General features: G+C 42.6%; 1 non-coding gene across 1 annotated transcript; it reads right to left on the minus strand.

The window, feature by feature from the left end:
* Nucleotides 1-12,304: 12,304 nt before the first annotated feature.
* Nucleotides 12,305-12,381, minus strand: Trnat-agu. Its single transcript has one exon. It is a non-coding gene; the product is annotated as a tRNA-Thr (tRNA).
* Nucleotides 12,382-24,311: the final 11,930 nt, after the last annotated feature.

Here is a 24,311-nt window from a genome sequence, read left to right on the forward strand (position 1 = left end):
ATTGTGTTTCCAGACCACGAGTTACGCTTCACATGACTGAATTTAATCGAATTCCTGGGTAATTAATTCAGAATGTGGTGATTTCTAAGAGTATTAGTCTATTTCGGGTCGTTTCTCTGTTTCCTCACAGTTCTTTTTTACATCTTCCGTAAGCACACCACTTACAACAAAATGCAATTATTTCTCTGGCAAGAAATACGGTGAGCATACTTGATGGGAGTCGGTTTTGTGCATGAAAATTCCATGGGATTAGCTACAAGCTTTAGCATATTATAAAAACTTGCCGCGACCTCTCTTCTAATTGGTACAGCCACCACGCTGCGTTAACAGCAACTTTATGCAGTCGAGACAGGTGAAGTGCTAGACAAGACCCAGTAGAGTCTGAAACATAATATTCATTATGGGCTATTGCGTCACAGGACCCGACAACCCAAAGCCTAGGCGCCTATCAGTTCAGGTGTAATCAAGCTTTGGCTGCGGTAGTTCCCAACGTATTGGGTGTCAGCTTTAAGCTCATTATGTTTACTGACCCAGAACTTGAGAGGCAACTGATAACTTTAAACTGGCTCCCATTAAAACTACAAACTGGCTCGAGTGTTTCACAAACGTGATACTCTCGAACTTGTTCGCTATATAATCTTACTCACTAGCGTAACTTCAAAACGGGATTCCGCTAATATTTCCACTTTGGTCCTAGCTAATCCGCCTGACAAGAGGAAACTATCTCGTGTTTCTATTCATCTCTGAAGCTTGGAAAACAGAGAACTGCGGGGAGAGAACATGGCGATGATTTCTTATAATTTTTGAGAACATTTCTCTCTTTTCGTGCCCGAGTTTGCTTCTACAAATGAATATGTTCTCCAAGGAACCTATTTTGAAAAATGTTTCTTCTTTATGCACCTCCATACATCCCAGTGAAGTTTCACCACAATCATGTTTCGTAAACAATGAGACAACGTGTGTTTGTGAGTACAGTTCCATACAGTTCTGACAATGTGGAAACCACAAAAATTGCAGCCGCTAAACTACATGAAAATATCTGCTATACTGGACATGACACACGCCTAGGTGAACAACAGTATGTGATGTTAAAAAAAGGGAACACATCAATGATGAAACTTCACTGGTACACGTTCGGGTGGAAAAAGAAGCAATTATGTGCGGCCAGTTTACGAGTTTTCAAATTGTTCTAAAAAAATTTGGGATTTTAGTCACTCAGAACGAGTCATTAAAAATGTTCCAGAGAAAATACCAATGTGAATCATTTATATTCACGCAAAGATGTAATTCTTTGAAATGATGTATTTTTTTCAAATTTGTAATGAAAATAGTGAATCATTTGGAAAGACGAGGGTAGCAGATCTTCTTGTACTCATTTTGTGATTCAAGTTCTTTTCTTGCCCACTTTTGTTTCCTTATATGTAATAGGAAACTTGGCCTACGTTTTAAATCCTCTCTACTTCGGCCATCATGAGTTACTATGCTCCTCAAATAGCGAAACTCATCTACTACTTCGAATATCTTATTTCCTAATCTAATTCCGTTAGTATCACCTGATCCAGGTTGAGTGCTTTCCATTATCCTTGTATGCCTTTTGTTGATGTTCATCTTATATTCTCCTTTCAAGACACTGTCCATTCCGTTTAACTGCTCTTCCAAGTCCTTTGCTGTCTCTGAATGAATGTGAAAGTATGGGTATTAAAACAAGAAAAGTTGTGTTTGCTCAAGGCAGAACCACATTTCCTTATTACAGATCTTGTTGTTGTTATGGTTGTTATCGTGGTCTTCGATATTGGACATATTAAATCTGGACCGTACAAAGACTGGGTCATGCAGCTCTCTGCTTGTCCTGGGGTGCGTCTCTACATTTCTGTTCAGCCCTATCGCAGTCTGCCCATGCTTGAACCTGTTTATTACAGTTACAAGGAAAACTCCCCATGGCACCCCCCTCAGATTTAGTGGTATGTTGGCCCATTGGATGTCCCGTCAAACACTGAACACAGATCAAGCGTGAAAACAGAAAGAAGGTAAACTGAACTGTGGTGAAAAGAACCACTGTGGTCAAAAGAAGCAAAGTAGAAACAATGCACGGTAATATTTAATATGTGCATTATGGAGTAACTTTGATCACAGCCGTGTCGTGGTTTTGTGGTCGCGGTGTTAGACTGCAAAGGGTGAGATCCGGGTTCTGATCTCCCTCGTACCCCATATTTTTTTTCACAAAATTACGAACTGTCCGTCCGGCCATTGACATGTCTTTATTAAAATTTGTGACTGCGTCGTGGCGTAGTGTCCGTTTGCAACAGCGACGTGTAACTAAGGGACCTCCAGACATAGGTACCTCCTATTTGTTCTGCACAGGTACCACATGCTATGCCTCTTCGTTGTAATATAGTTCACACCCGTTTATTTGTTGTTTTCATTTCTATGAGAGATCTGTGCGGCATCTCGCCTACTCTCACTATTCATCACTGAATATGAGTTATGTGGTTAGAATGTATTAGCATTGCAAGTAAATGTGATGTTCGTGATTTTGTAAAAAAGAAAGTATGGGGCACAAGGGAGATTTGAACCCGTATCAACCCCTTCGCAGTCTAGCACCGTCACCATACAATCACGACACGACTCATTAAAGTCACTCGCTATTGCACATATTAAATTTGGACCGTACACTGTTTTTATTTTGCTTCTTTTTTCCACAGTTCAGTACACTTCTTTCCTGGTTCCACGTTTGATCTGTGTTTAGTTTTTGACGGGCTATCCAGTGGGCCAACTTACCACCAAATCTGAGGGGGTGTGATGAGGATTTTCGCTTGTCAGCAATTGCACCTGCCTTCTCGCCATATTAACTATTCGTTGATGACTCTGGATGCATTCTACAAAACGATCCATTCTTCAAGTCAAGTTTTGCATAAGTTACTTGCCTCAACCCCCCCCCCCCCCAAATCCCAGTTCGATTCAATACCTCTGCATTAATGCATTAATCACACTCTGACAGTACAGCAGGTACAATCATTAGGAACGCCCTGGACGTGACGCCAGTCGCCGGCTGCTGAAATCGATACGCTGCATTTGTCTTCGTACGCTCCTGGTAGAAACTGGTTCCTGACGTCCCACCACATCCAAATCGCCTGCGATCTGACTCGCACTAGATTGTCGATAAACCTGCATGGATCTGCGAAAGCAATGTCACCTCCGTTCGTCAAACGCTTATTATCAGCCTATGCGGCAGTTAACGCTTTTGGAAATGTTGCGGAATGGAAGAATCATTATATATATTACTTATAAATAATTCCCGTGTAATCACTTATTTCCTATGACGAATGCATGTTGCGCTTCTAGTCTAGAATTTACGCGGAATGAATTTGAGACTGAGGGTTGCGCAGACGAGAAGTTCAATTTAACAGTTCGATAGAATGGAAACACACTTTCACCAAAACAAAATATTTCTGTAGCCCGTTAAGATCCTTTAGTATTGTTGCACACAATCAATACGAAAATGTCTTATATTAAATAAAAGAAAAAATTCAACTTTTGCACTAATATACGTAACTGGGCAATAACATTAACAATTTAAAATCCTGGCCTTTGGCTACAACCAGTCATCATATCAGAAAGAGCATCAACAATACAACATAAGATAGCAAAACTTAACTAGTATTGTAACTCGCAACTACACATTGGTCTGGTAGTACTACTATCACCAGTACATCACTCGTAGTACCATCACCATCACAAAAACTACATACAACTCTGTCTTAAACTAACTATGCATAGATCTTAATAAATTCCTATACAATAACACAAGCAACTGAGTATACACATAGAACAAGCAACAAGACAAATTCTCAGCAATAACGCTGACGGTATAGTTTAAACAAAGATTTTGTTGGAAGAAATCTATTCACTTTTGGGAATACCGCTAGACTTCAGCTGAACAACTGATAAGTGACGTACGAAAATTTGTGCCAGATCAGGACTCGAACCCGGATTTCCAGATTTACATAAGCGGTCGCCTTAACAACTTCGACGATCCGAGCACGTCTCGCAGACCAGTCCAAATCTCCATACGTCATCGTCTGTCCACGTCCTGCACTTGCACATTTGTTGTTATTCCCGCAAAGGGAGAGACTTAATTATTACTGTCACGGCCTTTCTAGGCATGTAATACTATTTTACAGTCTGTGTTTAAGGTCTATTTTGCGGTGTACTTCAGACATGCATGCTCATCTTGACATGTATGCATGCGCACAGGCCACTGCACAGTACATCGTAAAACACCCATGCTGCAGAATAGTAAAACTTTTAGTATTAACGCTCTTCATCACGCTCTGAGGATATGTAATTAACGAGCAGAACTGCTCTGAACACGGTGCACACACCTGTACTCCTGTGTATTACCAATAAACAACCACAACTTGTCACCCAATGTGCACAGCCTCCCATGCAGACTGTTGTCATTGGCAAATCCACCCATGCGCTTCTCGTATATCACACAGTGCAGTGTATCTACCATGAAACTATCAGCCTGAAACCGTCAGCCACAAATGCACTCGGGTAGTGCTCCTCTTGACCTGCTGAAGCCAGTTTCTGCACCTCCACCGCAAGCGCTGTCTGACCAGCGGGGAAAAGACACTAACAGTACCACCAAGCAGCCACGCCCCGTGCAGACGTAGTGTCGTCCGTCTGATACTACCGCAGCACACCAATTTCTCCAGGCCCTTGATTTCGCCTCTGACCAGGCACTGACCGGTCACTCCTCTGCGTGCAGCCACTGGCTGCTCCGCCGCCGTCCCTAACACCAGATCAGCCACGGCTTCACTCACGACTCTCACGTGTCCACATTGTTCGTCCTCTCCCAGCAGCAACACTACAGTCCATATAGAACGATTCTATGGACACGGTGAAATCAGCCGTGTCGTTAGAGACGGTACATAGCGTTTATCATCCCACATTCAGAACAGGGTAACTCGCGAGTGCTGCCTTGTTCACACCTCCTTATAACAGACTGCTCAGCCATCGTATTTACACTCGCACCATAGACCACATTTAACCGCAACATTCGACCGCCACATGCACTACATCTTCAAAATGTCACAGGCCTTCCCATGCCTTTTGGCTACGTAGTTTAAATGGAAAGAAAGAAAAGGCTTGACGTTAATGTACCGCCAATTATAAGAGCCAAATGTTTTTTTATTCCAGTTTTTGATCACAATATCAATTCCTTTGACGATGACCGGTTTCAGTCCGTAATGACGATCCTCAGATCTACAAATATACAAATATACACACCTAGAGAGCAGTGTGTCTTTCAACACAATACAGCAATACGTAGGGAATTTATGGCCAGACTATATAATTTTATTTATTGTCTGTTAATATATTGTTTAAACGTTTTCTGTGGGAGACATATCACGATGTATGTAAAGCCCTCTAGTGGATAAGTTCTTACGATCGGTGCGCGCCTACATAACATCGCGGCGGCTGACCCAACAGAGGGCGCTGATCATTGATCTGTCTTTTTTTTAGCTGTTAAATAGACATTTTATCTTTTGTAGGTATTTATAGGTTGCTAAAGGCAATGTATTACGTACATTAAGTTTTGACCGCAAATTCATCAAAAAGGGTCGGACGTATTCTTTTCATATACGAGGGCTATTACAAAAGCAAGGAACGATGGGTTGCGAAATGGAAACCACAGTGAAAATCAAAACTGTTTTATTTGCAACGGTTAGCTACACCTTCCAGCTACTTCTCTACACAGTCGTCGCTCAGACTTAGACATTTGTCGTAGCGTTGTACCAACTTTTCAATTCCCTCGTCATAGAAGACAGCTGCCAGTGTCTTTCGACAAATTTCTACTGTGGACTGCAGCTCGTTGTCTGTGCCAAAATATGGGCTTCGTAGCCAGCGGTTCATTTGAGCAGAGATGAACCTCAGGGGTAACCAATCACAGGCTGTATTATGGGTGATCAAACACTTCCGATCGAAAACGCTGCAGGAGCATCTTTATTGACCCTGCAGAGTGCGGCCGAGAATTGTCGTGTAGGACGAACTGCATGACAGTTATGTTAAGTGGATTACATAGCTTTAGGCGAATCTTTCACTAGGCCCTCCTACTTGGCGGGAGATGCTAATTTCTAGCCATCTTTACGTTCTCACTGTGAGCTCAGAACTGAAAAGAGCGACATGATGCGATTGACAGGCGTACTAGACACAGTGCCCAACGCATCTGTGCAAAGCTTCATCAGATTTTCAATGCATTTTCCATTTCGCGACCGATCGTTCCTTACTTTCCGAATAACCCTCATATTTCCTTTTAGTACTTTTATATGGGGAACTGTATTCGTCTTTTAATGTATCACAATTGGTTTCTATGATAGTTATCAATATTTAAAAGTCTGCTACATGTATTTTACCAAATGTGTTTTTATTAGATTACGTTTTTCGCGTAAATGATGACTACATTTAAGCCCACAGTAGCGACTCTTGGTAGGATGTAGGCAAACAGATTTCTGGTAGCTACTGAACTTCAGTAGCCAGTTGCAATAATGACTGTGTGAACGATGTGGCCTATTCTACACCTTATTTTAGATCTATGTGACAATGCTACGCTGATTATTTTTATGTGTTTTGACGATTCCATTACGGCCTTATCACTTTAGGACATGGTGTAGAAAAGGTACGTTTTACCGTATTTTATCTGTACATGTCCCTACTCGTATGACAGTATATTGTGATACGTATTGTTGTATTGTGTTGAAAGACACACTGCACGCAAGGTGTATATATTTGTATATTGTAGATCTGAGGATGGTCATTACGGACTGAAACCGGTCATCGTCAAAAGAATTGATATTGTGATGAAAGACTGGAATAAAAAACATTTGACAGTATTGGGTCGCTGTTCGTATACGCGACTATGTCGCAGCTGTTGAAAATTATAAAAGCGTCTGTCATGGGGTGATTAACTACAATTTGCCCTTTTCCTGACCTAGATATCTTTCCTGAAACCTAGTCACCCTACTAGCTGCAGCCCTAAGTCCCACATACTTCCCTCCGATCAAGGCGCCAAGACCTCAGCCAGTCACGTGACCCATCCTCGCTTATTCCTGTTCCAGCCTCTATTTCTACATCCCACTTACAGCCCAACATCGTCACCACACTGTTAAACATAGCGACCTATTATCTTTAATGCCCTATTACCCTCATCACCCCATCTTTCCTTTCTTCCTACCCACACAGCAGTTAACTGAAGTATCCTGGAGAGACTTGCTTTTGCATCATCATCATCATCGTCGTCGTCGTCGTCTTAGCGCCAGGCTCACTATTACTTTCTGCGTTACAGAACAACGCCAGCTGACAAAAAAATTGAAGCACGTAGAAGACAAGGTCAGCCTCCAGTTAACTTCCTGCACATATATAAATTATATAAGCAGGTCTGTAAATAATTAGAGTAGCAGCTTTGTCACACGTAGAACGGTCACTAGAATGCATTAGCATTGTTTGCGTTTTGCGTTGTTACCAGGCCTTGTAGGGTATATAACGTACGCGAACAGCGTTAGTTGTTTAGTGATCACTAGGTAGGACACGGAGATGCCGTGAATTCTTGCGAGACAGCGTTTGTGTCATGAGGTGCCAGCGCACTTCGCACATTGAAAGCAGATCAATACTCTATCAGTCACCAAAGTCGAGCCCCTCAATACTTGGATGTGTGGCTGTTTGGCAACATCGTCTGCCCTTGGCTCTAAGACACACACGTCACAGAAGTGGCATCCACTTCAAAGACTTGCGTCAAACCGTGGAGCCACACGGCGTTATAGTTAGCTGCACCTGATAGAGCTTGAAAGGGGGCTCATCGTGAGCCATCAGGTGGTCAGTTGGCCACATCGTTCAATATCCAGATTTACGGGGCATTCGTATGTGACACTGGTCCAATGTTGGTACATGATGGAAACGCGAGAGCAGGCGTTATCGCCGTCAAGTTTCCGTCCGCGGCATCTGATACCTCTTTTGTGCACCGAGCACATCGTACCCCTTGACTTATGCGCCTTCCATCCGAGACTAGTGGTAGCTGGAAAATGGAATTACCGTCCTGTGCCATTACCACCACAGCACAAACGTGTGCATTATTAGTAACGCCTTGATTGGGAAGCATGGACTGCTGATAAATTGCGTCGCATTTTTGGCGAGTATGAAAGCGACTTGAGGACAGCTCTCATCCCTCCAATGTTTTGCAGGCGTACAGTAGCGTTACTCTTGGCTTCGTGGTGTTTAAAGGCATCGCATATGATTACAAGTCTCTGCGGCAAGTGACTGAGGGACTTGTGAAAGTACGTCAAATACCACGTGTCCTAATGTGTTTTCTTTCAAGCGATAGTATCGCGTTGCCATTTTTCAACATGACAGCGTTCGTCCACACATGAGACGTGTGTCTATCAACCATCTCCGTGATGTTAAGGTACTTCGATGGTCAATAAGAGCCCCAACTGTGTCTCCTACAGACCACTTGTCGGACCAGTTCGGACGTTAAATGAGTATCTGGGAAGTCAAAGACCAGTTACGACAGTTGTGAGTCAATTTGCTTCAGGAAAAAAACCATACCAGTACTTGCATCCATGCATGAACGTCCTACTGATAAGTAGGCTCATACTGCCATATTCTTTGTAATTGTGATTCGGTTTTGTAATAATGAAAATAAAATTACATACCTTCTCAAGTCGAGAAGTTTCATTTCGTTTCCTCTTCCCCTTTTGGGTGTTTTACCTTTTCTTGTCAGGCAATGTAGATACGGTGCGTGGGGGAAACGTTTACGCTCTCTGTATCTTACAACACCTAGGTAACTGATAAGATCTGATACTGGTGAAATGAAACAGCGAGTTCGTCACATAGCTGTTGCCAATTAACGTTACTGCGTCAGCGTGCTGCTGTCTCCTGCAGTCGTCTCGTGTGTCAGTCACGAAGTCACGTATCTAGTCAGCCGAGCTCTATAGCTCACATCAGTACAGAGGCATTCGAAACGGATGTGGCCGAATGGAATCCTTTGTCTTGGAAGAAATATTTTATCAGACTTACTTGGCTGTCGGATGGAATAAACGTGGTGCCTTGAAGTTCATGGGTTAGGAACCAACGTCGTGGTTGATTCATAAATAATTCTGTGGGGACAAGGACTGACGGCATACGAAATTACCGGTGATGTGTCTATCGGATGGAGATGCTACATTCGATGCCTGCCTCCTCCTTCCCGCACTCCCCCCTTAGACTATTTGAACTATGTAGACTATTCATTCTCTTTCTCTTTCATTTTCACCAAAATAAAAGGAACCCAAAATGCTGCTGATTAGTAAAATGTTATTTAGGCTCGCCGCAGTTTATCGAAAAGTCGCAACGAACTGTGACTGTAATACCTTTTCTGCTTTGTATTTTCACGACCACTGAAAGCATTTTTAGGTTTGATTAATTTCGGCCGCCGTATACACATCCACGAGACTATTCCCAAATTCAACTAAACAGTTACGCGTAAGAAACCACACTCAGTTCCGAACTGGTGGGGGCTCAAGGCTTATGAATGAACACTCTAGTAGTTTAAATTAAACACTTACAAAACGTGCGTCAGTGTGCCTCACTATGACAAACTGAGTGTTTTAGCCACTGCGATTCTGCTGTGTGAAGGAAAACTCTTCATCCATAATACACGAACTTGGCCATTACTTGCTGGGTACAGACGAACACGTAGATTTTGGTAACAAAATTACAAAGCTGGGGGTCTCTAGCTTCCGCTGATGGGAATGCAGAGAGTGAATCGTATGGATTGCGCAATGACACGGATGCTCTTTCAGTCCTACTCTACAAATTGCCACGTGTTTATTTCTGGTCAAGAAAGGAGAAAAGGGAAGGTGTTATTTTCAAAGAAAATGGGCTGGTAATACATTTGGAGGAGAAGTGAGCGTGTTTCCTCGCCACCAGGACTTGGTAGAGCCCGGGCCAATAGCACTGGCTCCGTGCCGTCGGCGATTAATGACGTCATTACTCAGAGGCGCGGTGCGACGCGAGTCACGCAGACGTTAACGGCGGCTGGGGCTTAACTCCAGAGATAGCGGAAGAGCGAAGCTGTGTCGTCCGGGTACAACTGGACGGCTGCTCGGCGTAAGTCATACTAGAGACGCTACAGGCGCAGTATATGTCAGCGTACAACGAAAGAGGCTCTAATGTGTCTCTTCAGAATTCGATAAAATTGGATAATTTGCCGAAAGGTTTATCACCGTATTCTCCACTTTGACTTAGTGGCAACAATTGTGAAAGCAAGTTAGCAGCATTCCACAACGTACAGCCTAATGTGATGAGGAAAAAGTAAACTTTCGAACTAAGCGTTGAAGTGTAGATAGCACTAGTTTGTAGCACTGCACTCACGAGGTCCAGAAGTCTACAGATAGGATGACTCGCTGATTTGTCGACTGCCAGAAGAATGATTTTAATTCTCATTAATCTCAGTGCTTGAACACAGACCTACATCAATTAATGTAGACTATCTTAGTATCTGTCGTTGCCCAGTTCATTCCGTCTTTAATTAATCTCTCTCTTCCTTCGGCCTCTCATTGTCTATCTCCACCTTTCCCCTCTCTATCCATCTCCTCCTTCCCCTCTCTGTGTCCATCTGCTCCTTCAACCTCTGTCCATCTCCTCCCCCACCCCATCTAAGTCTGTTTCCTTTCCCCACTCTCTCTGACCCTCTCCTCCTCTCCCCTCTCTCTATCTCTTCCTCCTCCCCTCTCTTGTTCATCTCTTCTTTCTTCCTCTCTGTGTCGATCTTCTCCTCTTTCCCTTCTCTATCCATCTCCTACACTCAACCTCCTCGGTCCTCCTCTTTCCTTTCTCTCCATATCAGCCTTCCCCTGCCTCTATCCATCTCCTCCTCCCCTATTTGTGTCTTCTCCTCTCTGTCCGTCGCCGTCTACCTCCTTCTCACTTTAAGTTATTACCCCCAACCCAACAGGAGGTTGCTAGTTCTTACCCTCATACTACGTATTTCTTTCCAGATAGTCAGAAGCATGTGTAGGGAGTTCGGTTGAAATCCATCGAGGGATCACCTTACACGTGGTTTTGCCTGCGCACGCACGTGCCACATATGTTTAACATACTTCGCACATTGTTCACCTGTATTTTCACCCTGCAGTTTCATTTTCACGCAGCTCAATGTTTATGACGCCATATGTCCTAAACTATATGTCGTACAATTATACTCTTTCGCAGATATATTCAGCGGTATATATGATATTGTCGGCGGAATATGTTGCAGATACAGTTAGTAAGAAAGAAGTAATAAATTTAAACGTCACGCAGGATGCGACACCTTTTCGCGTATCTCAGTGTTTATGAGATGGTATCTCATGAACTGTATGTATCAAAATGATACAATTTAGTAGGTACATTCAGCGGCATATGTGGATACTGCGTACAAAATGTGTCGCGAATAAAGTTAGTAGAAAGAAGTAAGAATTTAATAAGTCACTGTTGATCCATAATGGACAGGGGACAGCAGCCGTAATTATCAACGAAATTCGCCAACAGAGATGTTATTTTACTTTATTTTCACTACCAGTTTCAGCTTTCCAATATGCGATCTTCAAGCCCCATATGCTTCTCTCAAAAATAAGCTATTTAGTCATACAGTGCCAATTATTCCTGGATGTCGCGAACACCGTATCTCACGTGCTTCATTCGGAGACTTTATTGCAACCGGGCCTCGTACACGTCCACCGCGGTGCTCGGGGGCCACAACAGAGTTGCGGCTCCTGAGGATTGGCTTATGAGAGCCCGAAACCGGTCGTGATAACAAAATAAATTTACAACTGAAGCGGTATTTTCAAACTCTGATTTATATCTTCAAGTGTGTCGATACAGGCGCTACAATATAATTTCTCTTTTACATTATACCATTTTTTTTGCCAGCTTATATTTACGAAGTATTTTGCTTCTCCCTTTAACATTTTCCTACCTAGTTAGTGTTTCTGTTACTGTAAATACGAGACTTACTGAAGCAAGACTTCATTGTTTTATAGCTGTCGACATTATTATTATACTTTTAATAAATTTGGCCCTGAACGCTGTGCGCGCAGATATAAAAGCTGGCAACCCTAGGCAAGTAAGCTGCTGTTCTGCTATTGCGACTACACCACAATGCGATGTCAACACCCCCACGGTCGGTAGTTTGTGTATTAAGCTTCAACATGATGTGTAAATTGAACGGGATCACTGCTGTCAGCTGCAGCAGGGCATCACGCAGAATCAGCAGCGACGAGTGAAAATCTGTACCGGACCGGAACTCGAACCCGGGATCTCCTGCTTACTAGGCAGGTACGTTAACCACTGCGCCATCCGGGACACAGCGCGGGCTGTCTCGGCACGCCTCAGGCTGATCCACACACCCACCGTGCCCCACCTATCCGCAGTCACAGTCTATTATACTCCATGTTCGCTATTCAGAGATTCCCACAGGAGATCGGAGGTATTTGTGCATCCGCACTGAAGAAGGTGGAGCCATTGCTCAGCTACGCATATCAGTTATACAGTTATATGAACGAAAGAACAGACGCCTTCAATTCATATAAGCTTCAACAGGATGTGTATCATATTATGGTTTTTACGAGGGTCACTCCAAAAGAAATGTACACTATTTTTGTAACAGTAGAGTTTTCATTCTGCATGTGTGAAAGTTTTACAGTATGTAGATACATCTTCCCGCTTGTTTTCAAACTTAGTTCAACCTGTTCCCGTGAGTGGTGCCGTCACTGCCTGTCTTCAAGATGGCTGCTGCACTTGACGTTCGTCAGAAGCAACGTGCTGTCATAGAATTCCTCTGCTGTGAAAACGAGACAGTGGGAAACACCCACAAGAGGTTGAAAAAGGTGTATGGAGATGCTACTGTCGATCGGAGTACAGTTAGTCAGTGGGCAAGCAGGTTACGTGATGATAGCGGGAACGGCAATATTTAGGATTGTCCTCACAGCCGCAGGCCTCGTACTGCACCCACTCCAGACAATGTGCAGAGAGTTAACGAATTGGTGACTGCTGACAGACGCATCGCAGTGAACGAGTTGTCACGCAACGGGGGATAGGGGAAGGAAGGGTTTGCAGAATACTGAAAGTGTTGGCGTTAAAAAAGATTTGTGCCAGGTGGGTTCCAAGGATGTTGACAGTGGCTCCCAAAGAAACAAGAGAAACGGTATGCAGTGAACTTTTGGAACAGTACGAGAATGGTGGAGATGAATTTCTTGGGAGAATTGTGACAGGTGATGAAACATGGCTCCATAATTTTTCACCAGAGACGAAGAGGCAGTCAGTGGAGTGACATCATGCAAATTAACCCAAGAAAAAAAATCAAAATCACACCTTCTGCTGGAAAAGTTATGGCTACGGTGTTTTTCGATTCCGAAGGACTCTTGCTTGTGGACATCATGCCCAGTGAAACCATCATAAATTCTGTTGCATATGTGACGACACTGAAAGAACTTCAAGCTCGACTGAATCGTGTTCGACCTCATGGGCTAAAGCAGGATGTTTTGCTGTTGCACGACAATTCACGGCCACATGTCAGTCAAAAAACCATGGAAGCGATCACAAAACTCGGATGGACAACACTGAAACACCCGCCTAACAGTCCTGACCTGGCTCCATGTGACTTTCATCTCTTTGGGAAACTGAAAGACTCTCTTCGTGGAACAAGGTTTGAAGATGATGACTCCCTTGTGCACGCTCCAAAACAGTGGCTCCAACAGGTTGGTCCAGAATTTTACCGTGCGGGTATACAGGCGCTGGTTCCAAAATAGCGTAAGGCAGTTGAGAGGGATGGAAATTGTGTAGAGAAATGAAAATATTGTTCCTAATGCATGTATCTACACACTGTAAAACTTTCAAACGTGTAGAATAAAAGATGGATTTAAAAGAAAATAGTGTGCATTTCTTTTGGGGTGACCCTCGTATTTGTGTATATGCTACATGTATTCTGCATTTTATTTTAATTCATGTCAGCGTGTTGGTGTCATTGTTTCTATTCCAAAAAATTTTTTTGAGACTAATATTCGAGAATGTTTATGTAGCCTGTTTTTAATACCTGTCGTACTACCACCTGGTATAATGTTATCTTAACATAGTTCACACTGCATATATATAATACTATTTATATTTGCCGATCACAGAACAGACCGAAATCGATCATACATAAATGTAGTTCTGCTATCAAGCTTTAGCGTTAAAGCGAATCATAATCAAGATTTTCTGGATCGCTGCTTCTCTTCAGTGTGACGATGTCCCTAAAGCGCAATATAAGAATACTGGTACGGTTAGTCATCTCATGTGGTTCTAGAAGTCCTGAAGGAAAATTACAACCTCACGATCGCTCCATGTTTTGGACAACCTTCTTCGTCGGCCATTCACATATACAGGGTGTTTTAAAAATGACCAGTATATTTGAAACGGCAATAAAAACTAAACGAGCAGCGATAGAAATACACCGTTTGTTGCAATATGCTTGGGACAACAGTACATTTTCAGGCGGACAAACTTTCGAAATTACGGTAGATACAATTTTCAACAACAGATGGCGCTGCAAGTGATGTGAAAGATATAGACGACAACGCAGTCTGTGGGTGCGCCATTCTGTACGTCGTCTTTCTGCTGTAAGCGTGTGCTGTTCACAACGTGCAAGTGTGCTGTGGACAACATGGTTTATTCCTTAGAACAGAGGATTTTTCTGGTGTTGGAATTCCACCGCCTAGAACACAGTGTTGTTGCAACAAGACGAAGTTTTCAACGGAGGTTTAATGTAACCAAAGGACCAAAAAGCGATACAATAAAGGATCTGTTTGAAAAATTTCAACGGACTGGGAACGTGACGGATGAACGTGCTGGAAAGGTAGGGCGACCGCGTACGGCAACTACAGAGGGCAATGCGCAGCTAGTGCAGCAGGTGATCCAACAGCGGCCTCGGGTTTCCGTTCGCCGTGTTGCAGCTGCGGTCCAAATGACGCCAACGTCCACGTATCGTCTCATGCGCCAGAGTTTACACCTCTATCCATACAAAATTCAAACGCGGCAACCCCTCAGCACCGCTACCATTGCTGCACGAGAGACATTCGCTAACGATTTAGTGCACAGGATTGATGACGGCGATATGCATGTGGGCACCATTTGGTTTACTGACGAAGCTTATTTTTACCTGGACGGCTTCGTCAATAAACAGAACTGGCGCATATGGGGAACCGAAAAGCCCCATGTTGCAGTCCCATCGTCCCTGCATCCTCAAAAAGTACTGGTCTGGGCCGCCATTTCTTCCAAAGGAATCATTGGCCCATTTTTCAGATCCGAAACGATTACTGCATCACGCTATCTGGACATTCTTCGTGAATTTGTGGCGGTACAAACTGCCTTAGACGACACTGCGAACACCTCGTGGTTTATGCAAGATGGTGCCCGGCCACATCGCACGGCCGACGTCTTTAATTTCCTGAATGAATATTTCGATGATCATGTGATTGCTTTGGGCTATCCGAAACATACTTGAGGCGGCGTGGATTGGCCTCCCTATTCGTCAGACATGAACCACTGTGACTTCTTTCTGTGGGGACACTTGAAAGACCAGGTGTACCGCCAGAATCCAGAAACAATTGAGCAGCTGAAGCAGTACATCTCATCTGCATGTGAAGCCATTCCGCCAGACACGTTGTCAAAAGTTTCGGGTAATTTCATTCAGAGACTACGCCATATTATTGCTACGCATGGTGGATATGTGGAAAATATCGTACTATAGAGTTTCCCAGAACGCAGCGCCATCTGTTGTTGAAAATTGTAACTACTGTAATTTCGAAAGTTTGTGTGCCTGAAAATGTACTGTTGTCCCAAGCATATTGAAACAAACGGTGTATTTCTATCGCTGCTCGTTTAGTTTGTATTGCCGTTTCAAATATACCGGTCATTTTTGAAACACCCTGTATAAGCAACACAAGATAACGAAATATTGGGTGGATCTGCAAGTACAATGTGATATTAGAGAAAGATTTGCTCCTTCTTGATTGATACTGGAGTATTGTACTTTCTCTAGGACATGTACTGACACATCATGAATAGCTCACAAGTTGCTAGAGGAAGCTTACAGAGAGAAAAAAAAACCTGTAGCAAAAGGCAGAGATTGAAACGTAACCATTAAATAATTGAGAACTTTTGGTACGTGTGCATCTCTGAGATAAGCGGTTAGTTCAGCAGACGAAGTCAGCGCTGCACAACAATCCATTTATAAGAACCATGACTTGTTCAGTTGCTTTGTAAGCTAACGTCGTAGCTGAAACTGCAATGTACGTTTGATCGCTGGAATTCGAAGTGGAGAGAAAAAGTTAGAAGCCCGGTAGTGAAAGAAATTTTCATCAGCAGGTACAGGCGAAGAATTAGAGGCATGAATCGGTCAATCACTAGACTTCGGACTAACATCCCGCGATAAATTCCAGCATGTGCTAGGGAGCAAGGAGGAAGCTTCGAGTGGTAAGGTGCCAGATCGCGAATAAGCACAATTCTTAATCGTTATATTTGTGTAATCAATTTTATTAATCGATGTTAGCTCGAGCTTCTTCAGTACAACACAATTACTCAACACAGTGTTTGTTAAAACAATGTTTACCTTGAAAACGGGTCTCTACATTGACTAAGTGAATAGAACAATATTTATGCAGTACATTTTTTAGACAATATTTGTGAAATTAATAAGCTATGAAGGTCTTCAAAAGACAACAAATTATAAAATAACTCCTACTTCAGCGAAATTGCAGAAGTTCGTTTCCAATAACACTCGAGTAAAAGAAGCGGATTCCTGAAATAATGAGGTTCATAGGCGTTGATGCAAGCATTAAAAGAAGCAACATGATAATACGTGCTTCTTAACAAGCCAACTGGTGCGTCGGAATAGTAATAACAATCTTTATATAAGGCAGCATAAAAAATAACTATAACAAAGAGAAAAACACAGTCAAAAAAAGCATTTCAATCGTTGGGACACAATTTAGAAAATTAGTAATAGTTTACACTTTATTCGAAATAAACGTGTACAGAAGATGTCATTAGTAGGTAATACTATAGTGAAATTCGTAACTGACATGAAGACGAAGCTTCCTGTTACCTCCTGTATGTAAAGGCAATCAGTCAGGTTTCGTGCAAGATGCGCACGCCAATCGCACTTCATTTCGAGTGAAAAGAAGACAGTCACTGGAACAGTTGATGAATGCTACGGCACATTAGTATACAACAATGCACCATGATGGGTATTAGTGGATTACTGTTTCCGCGGCTTTATACCAGCCTTCAGGAATCTCAAGGCAAATTACGACCTAAAATTTAAAAAACGGGTGTTTATTTGCAAAAAACTTGTAATCGACGATGCAAAATCTGGAAAAATGGGATAGTATATTTTCAGTATTGCATCAGAAACGCCTTCCTACCATTTTCAAAAAATAACTCATTGGTTTTGCTTGACTTTTGAATTGGACAGAAACATCTCTGTGGAGGACGACGAAAAGATAATTAACATAATTCGGATTCCACCCGGAAGTAATATTGTGATTGCGCCTTTTGATAAAGAAACTTTTTGACAGTGTAGAAAATTGTCGGACAATATAATTTCCGATTTTTCTGTCATTTCAGGATTATCGATGGAACAGTATCGTGAAATTTAAGCCATTTGTGCATTGTATGTCTGCATCGACACATTTTTAGGATTTGATCAAGTATACCTGGTCCACAGCAGAATATACAGAACAACTGCCGCGACCATTTCTTACCCCATTCCAGTTCTGTCTAAATAGAACTAGTAATTACGGTGAAGTGCATGAACGCATTCATTTTTATTTTTCTTTTACCAGATGTGCCTGATGTAAGGAAAGTATTTGTTATCATCATCCTACAGACATTTCACATTTTTGTGACAACAGGTAATAAACATGGAACCGTTTCATTGTTTGTAAAATATACATTATTCAAAAATTATCATAAGAACTCTGCTACAGGAATTGTTCTAAATATTTCATACCAGCAAATAAAGTTTCAATTCGTGGAAGTCGTCTGTAATGTAACATCTTGCACTACCTTGATTTTGTTTCCTATGATAATCGCTTGTGTAGCAATTACATCCGGAACAGTTACCTGACGATATGAACCGCAAATATTTAAAACATTACTGATTTCGGACATTTTTGGTACGATTTAAGTGCTCCAAATTCGCGTGTAACACTTAGCGCTTCACGCTACGCTGCGGTACGTTCTTTTGTCGCCGCGCGTTGTGGCCGCGTGGTTTGAGGCACCATGTCACAGATTTCACGGCCGTTCCCGCCGGAGGTTCGAGTCCTGTGCTGTTCTTAGCACAAGCCAGTTTCAGCATAACGCTAGTGTGTGAGTCTAGGGACCGATGGCCTAAGTAGTTTGGTTCCGTAGGAATTCACACACATTTGAATATTTTGTTCTGTTGTCCCGGTTGAATGCTAATGCGCGCCGGAGAGGAAGGGCTGTAAAAATCGCTGTTGTAAGCGGTACTTCATGCAGCACAAATGAGTAACTTGAGCACATAAAAAAATACTTGATGTGTGAATATCTTTCGGTGTCTTCTTCCTGTGCGAACAATTTCTGGGTCTCGAGATGTGGGGTTGGACCATTACCATGAGAGATGGCGAACTCGTGCAATCCATTTAAGTCGGCGTTGTCCAGTCCGACCCCTGGTGACGAGGAGAGTAAATACGTGCTCGTCAGTTATGACAAGAGACACTGATACATGCTATCTATCCCACGCATTCGCACAGGTATGAACTTGTGGCATTACAATGAGCTCGGCATGCTGACACTGGGTTTCAACCTCTGCCTTCTATCTTCTATCGTAGAACAATGAGTCAACAGCGCAAATGTCTCTTTCTGAGCGAACTGCACGAGTGAAAATGAAAGGGCCACATCTACAAAGTCCCACGAGTTTGGAGTTTCATGTGATGGAGACCATTATTTGCGATGATATTGTGATGTATATGTGGGAAGTAGTAAACCCATACTTCACTTTTACAGGCTCAGGAACTTAAGTGACTGGAATTACGTACTATCTGGGCCAAGAGATTGATGTGCTGAGCCCCTGGGGATGCCACTTGCCTTAAGTTTGCAGCGAAAGGCCAAACAGCTGTGCGCCAGCATCGAGTAACAGAACGGCTTTCCGTAAAAGGGAAGTACAGCAGCACAGACATAATTCGGCTACTGCTCAGATATCTGCCGAGGGTCTTGTTCTCAGATTGTTTTTGATCGATCTTTCTTTGAGCTTGCATTAATCTGATGATCTTTCTACGATTCACTGGTAACCTGTTCTTTAATTTGCTTTGATGGTGGAGTATCTGAATCATGTCATAGACATCACGAGGTACCAAGATCCAGGAGTGCTACTAAAGCAAGATATGCAGATCCTGAGTAAAGTTTGGAAAGTAGGAGAGATATACTGGTAGGATTGTTTGATAACGTAAAATGACAGAATTTCTCAGGAAAATAGTTATAAGCTATAGGGTAAGACGGGTAATACACTATAACCACAAGAACGATGAAAAAATAAGAATAGATATCACAGAAATACTCCGATTAAAAATGGTGTAAGACAATGACACAGTCTTTCTCCCCCACTATTCAAGCAGTGCATCGCACTAACAGTGACAGAAATAAAGAACAAGGTATTGGGTGGTATAAAAATTCGGAGTGAAACTGTATCAACGACAATAATTGCTGACGACATTGTTATTTTCAGCGAAAGTCAGGAAAATTGTAGGGACAATTTGATTGAGATGGTCCAATGAAAATAGACTATAGACTGGGAGTAAATCAAAGAAGGATAAAAGTAATGACGAGTAGCAGAAATGAGATAAGCTATTAGCATCACAGAAACTGGTAACTACGAAGCAGACGAAATAAAGGAACTATCCTACTTCTAAGAAAAAAATTCGCATGATGAATGAAGCAAAAGGGATGTATGAAGCAAATCAGTACAGAGGAAGAGAGCATCCCTCGAATGAAGAATTTATGGGAATGTACATTTGAAGCATAGCATAGTACGGAAGTGATCATGGACAGATGGGAAACCGGAAAAGAAGAGAATAGAAGGGTTTGAGATGAGGCGATAGAGAAGGTTACTGGAAGTTAGGTGGACTGATATGAAATAAGGACTTTTTCCGCAGAATCAGCTAGTAAATCCACAAATCGAAACGCAACTAAGGCTAAGGAGGGAGAAGACGATAGGAAACGTGTAAAAGTCGCAAGACATGAGAAAGAGAAAAGACGCATATGGGGTCACGTCGGCAACAGACTCGACAGAATTGTTTCATCGTTCGTCGGTGAGAGGTGAGGGGAGATGGGTCAGAGGTCTATTGAATCTCAGGTAAACGTCTGCTTCAGGACAGTATCTGCACCGCTTCCCTGAACGGTTCCTTGTTGGCAACCGTGATGCAGTACCTCTTTGGTTTTCCTCGTTATCGGCCAACGCTCTATACCGCGACTCATCAGTCCGGCGACCGGCTTCTTTGCTTTTCAATGACAGCTTTCCTCAGCTCATGCTTACCTCTGTTCCCTGTTACGAGCAAACAGAAAAGGTGTGTAGGTCACAAGTTTGGGCATAAAGTCACCTTCTCGGCCATGGAGGCTGTTGACAGGGTACTGTTGAAGACTATGAATCTCCCCACTGACTTCGATGCCATGGGTGACCTTGTGAAGAAGGTTTTTGAAAGACCTAATGAAACATTCGACCTAGATGAAATTTACAATCAGTCTGTCCTATCTAACGGAAGAATAGCCTTCGATTGGAGAACGACCTTTCTGGAATCATATGTGCACACATATTTCCCATGACAACAGCAATACAGACAGGACCGTTAAATGCACATAATAGCAGGCTGGTCATGCAGGAGCTTCAGAGGGTGGTGGAGGAGATGAGCCTTATGTGCTCTGTCTACAGGAGCCATACTCTCTTGCAGGGAAGATTGCATTTGCGGCTGTACACTGGCAAGTGGTAAGCTTTGGGGATGACCTGAAGACCACCACCATAGTGGTTAACAAAGCGTTAAGAATCACAGTGCATTCACATTTGTCCGATGATCACTGTGTAGAGCTCCAGTCGCATCATGTTCTTCCAGTACGGAACCAATATGGAAGTATACCTTGACCAACTAGTGCAGGTAACTACGGCGCTGAGGGGGCTCAAAATTTTTGTGGTGGCAGACGTGAATGCTAAATCCCCCCTATGGCACAGTGGCACTCGGGATGAAAGAGACGGAAAAAAGGAGGAGACCATCATGTCTTTACAGTTTCGTATCGCCAATAGACCAGGAAACATCTCCCCCCCCCCCCCCCCCACCTATACTGGCTGAGGGGGTGAGGACACGAACATCGACACCACGTTAATGTCAGCAAATATTATTGGCGATGTTCGGAATTGGATGGTCAGAGACAGGGTCACCAAAAGTGACCACAATCTAATCACTTTCACGTTCTCTGACAGAGAGCGCCGCTAGTACATAGAGTGGGAAGTGCACCTCAACTACAATAGAACTGAATGGGAGCGCCTTGCAAGAGAGTTTGACGCCCCAACGTGGCCGGAAGGTGACGAAGGCGTCAACAGACAAGCCGAAGAGCTGGTGAGTGCAATCACCAGAGCGGTGAGGGCAGCTGTTCCAAAAAGGAGGAGAGCCGCAGACCATGGCGACTTCTGTCTCTAAGCTGGTCGTAGGTTGTGTTCCAAAAATGAACAGCACAGAGACAGAAGTGATGACACTTTCTACAGGACCTGACCATCATTTTTCAGGACAATGCTCAAGCACATACAGTGCAAGCTGTTACTGATTTGTTTGACTGATGGGTATACTAAGTGCTATACCACCTGCTGGAATCCCCTGACTTAAGGTCTCGTGAGTTCAACTCGATTTCTGAACTGAAGGAAACACTTCACGGCATTCGCTTCAGAGCTGCTACAAATTCGTCGGGCAATAGTCCGCGCGGCTCGAACTGCCAACACAACTGGCACTGCTAAGAGTATCCTACGACTTCCACATCGCTGGCAACGGGTTACACAAAATTCTGGTGACGACTTTGAAGGTCACTAAAACTTTGAAACAAGTATCCATTTTGTACGAGTTGTAAGTAAATAGTTCGCACCATTAAAGTTCCAACCCTCGTATGAACACCTGACACTGAAAGTTACATCATATTACTGGCATAAAATCCTTGGCTTCGAACAGCAATTCAGTTACATATCCCGTGCTCAGTATAACATCTAACTGCAACCACTTAAATACGTACTACATTTCGTTAGTCAAGTTTCAAGATGCATAAACTATATGAGAGATATTATTTTCTAGGTACGAATAAAAGCAAATTTTGGAGCATAAGTACAACTAATGTACAGACGTACATGGTTATTCTTAAGTAACTAGAAGCCATATAGAAAATAAACACGTGTCAGTGTATAGAGCATCTTTCTCATATTGCTTGTGCTAATCGTGGACACAGTTTGTTATGCGGCGAATGTCAATATCTGCCAGCAGTTGACTGAAGTCACTGACAGGGATTGCCCAAGAAGGCGCAACAGTAGCCCGCTCTGGAATTCTGTTCACTGGGTTGCCTGTCTGCAGGGCGAACTGATTCGTTAGGACAATGAGGAGATGGTTTGTCTACATCTTCTGACACGACCATGCGCAACTAGCCATGGCGTATTGCAAATCGATACTTGGAGAGACGCTCTGACCACTGATACATGTCATTTTTTGTACGTTTTATAGTTTTGGGGAGGTCATGTTCTGAAACCCTGGTGTTACTTGTGAACAACACAGTATAAATGTACTAGGCATCGTTACGGACCTATAGACTACCGGAAAACAGTACATAAGATACAAGGTGTAAAGGGTGAAGTGCAGATATTTTTCAATGTGGAATCTTAATATGTACGAGCAGCAGTGTGTTGGTTATTTTTATCCTGAGACGAACAGTCTTCCCACAAACACGTCACAGACTTTATGACCTGGTTTTCTTCACAGTCGCAAGTACTAAAATGGACTTCGCCTGTCAGTGTATATCACCCGTTTTTCATCCAGAGTCCACACTCCAGCACCTGACCTGCTGCCCAGCGGAAAATAAGCATTAATGGCTTGCTCTTGGCATCATATGACTTGTAATAGCTATAATTATTTATCAGCAAATACTGATGTAATATTGTTCATTATACCATACTCAGTTATAAACGAAAATGTTTTCACTAACACAAGTTACACTGTGTATATTCAAATTGTAATACAATTAAATGGTTATTAATGGGTCAATCGTTCACTGGAAAATGATTTGGAAACAGAAAATGGGGAAAAACAGCCAATGTTGAACTCTGCAGTCTACAGTAAGTTCTGTGTGCCGCAAAATTTTACTGGGTTGCCATCCAATTTAATTAAAATTGAGAAAATTGAATATAAGAACTGATTTAATCAATGAACTGATAAGCATTACTAACGTGTTAACATCAACAAAAAGATTCCAATGAATATACGGAATGAGCATGTGGGAACAACTCTCAAATGATAAATCAAATAATTCCGAGCAAGCAGGAGCTTAATCCCCCCTCCCCCAAGAAAAGATAACCAGACAAAAATCTAGAAACATAAGGCCTGTCTTTTGCGCTTCAGAAACGGCATGTTGGATAGTTAAAATAATCTTACAAAAGCGTGAAAGGGGGGGGGGGTTGTTGATTGAGAAACAGTCAATACAGTTTATTGACATAAAATATCATATTAAAAATTCATAAAGTAATTTTAAACTATGATTTGTTGGTGCCTGTTGCTTAATTATTTTACTCACTTATACTATTAGTGGTGAGGTATATTGCGGCGGGAAACAAAAAACAAAATATTAGGTGTGTATGCAAAAAGTTAATGCAAACATACACGATTTAGACACCCAAGAGCAGAGACAAAAAGAATTTTCCCCATCACAATAAATCAAAGGCTCAGAAGTTCATCCCCATAGGTACGATATTATTATTGTGAATAGAAATACCGTGGAAGACTTTCCGACAAATAAATATGTCTGCATCGTCTTCCGCGTGAAACTAAGGTACGCTGGCGTGAAACACTCGCAAATGCCGTGAACATTGAAGAAACAATCAAAATTACTAGGACTCCTGAAAACTTCAAAAATACAAAATATGTAAATGGTATCGACACAAAGAGCAGTAAAATATCATGCTGAATTAAGAATGAAACTTACACAAGTAGGTACTGAAATTA

This window comes from Schistocerca americana, chromosome 2 (genome assembly GCF_021461395.2).
Source record: "Schistocerca americana isolate TAMUIC-IGC-003095 chromosome 2, iqSchAmer2.1, whole genome shotgun sequence".
NCBI classification, from domain to species: Eukaryota; Metazoa; Arthropoda; class Insecta; order Orthoptera; family Acrididae; genus Schistocerca; species Schistocerca americana.